The sequence below is a fragment of the Oncorhynchus gorbuscha genome, unplaced genomic scaffold, assembly GCF_021184085.1.
Source record: "Oncorhynchus gorbuscha isolate QuinsamMale2020 ecotype Even-year unplaced genomic scaffold, OgorEven_v1.0 Un_scaffold_20023, whole genome shotgun sequence".
In the NCBI taxonomy this organism is placed as follows: domain Eukaryota; kingdom Metazoa; phylum Chordata; class Actinopteri; order Salmoniformes; family Salmonidae; genus Oncorhynchus; species Oncorhynchus gorbuscha.
This window is the reverse complement of record NW_025761327.1, coordinates 1-860: the sequence shown is the minus strand read 5'-3', so window position 1 is coordinate 860 and position 860 is coordinate 1. Positions and strand designations below refer to the sequence as shown.

Below are 860 nucleotides of genomic sequence, written 5' to 3'. Positions count from 1 at the left end.
AGGCCTTGAAATACATCTACAGGTACACCTCCAATTGACTCAAAGGATGTCAATTAGCCTATCAGAAGCTTCTAAAGCCATGACATCATTTTCGGAATTTTACAACCGTTTAAAGGCACAGCCAACTTAGTGTATGTAAACTTCTGGCCCACTGAATTTGTGATACAGTGAATTATAAGTGAAATAATCCCAATGTAAACAATTGTTTGAAAAATGACTTGTGTCATGCACAAAGTAGATGTCCTAACCGACCGCCAAAACGATCGTTTGTTAGCAAAAATGTGGGGAGGGGTTGACAAACAGGTTTTAATGACCCCAGCCTAAGTGGATGGAAACTTACGACTTCAACTATATGTACCATTTCAAACTGGGAAACGAATTGCGCTGTAGTACCCTTCCCTGGTGGTCTAGTGGTTAGGATTCGGCGCCGCGGCCCGGGTTCGACTCCTGATTTCCACTGTAGTACCCTTCCCTGGTGGTTCGACTCCCAGTTCGACTCCCGATTTGCACTGTAGTACCCTTCCCTGGTGGTCTAGTGGTTAGGATTCGGCGCTCTCACCGCCGCGGCCCGGGTTCGATTCCCGGTCAGGGAACTACTCTTTTGCTACATGTTTACTTGTACAACCTGTCACAATGAATATAGAAGGTTATCGCACATATGTACCAGCTCACACTGAGAACCGATTTGCACTGTATTATCCTTCCCTGGTGGTCTAGTGGTTAGATTCAGCGCTCTCACCGCCAGCGGCCCGGGTTCGATTCCCGGTCAGGAAAATAAATAGTCTTATGCCTCCTTGTCCACTTGTGCAACCTGGGTTCACTATGCAACCTAGCACGTTGTCGCACATGTACCACTTCAA

General features: G+C 46.7%; 1 non-coding gene across 1 annotated transcript; it reads left to right on the top strand.

Moving 5' to 3' along the window:
- Positions 1–521: 521 nt before the first annotated feature.
- On the top strand, positions 522–593 carry trnae-cuc. Its single transcript has one exon. It is a non-coding gene; the product is annotated as a tRNA-Glu (tRNA).
- Positions 594–860: the final 267 nt, after the last annotated feature.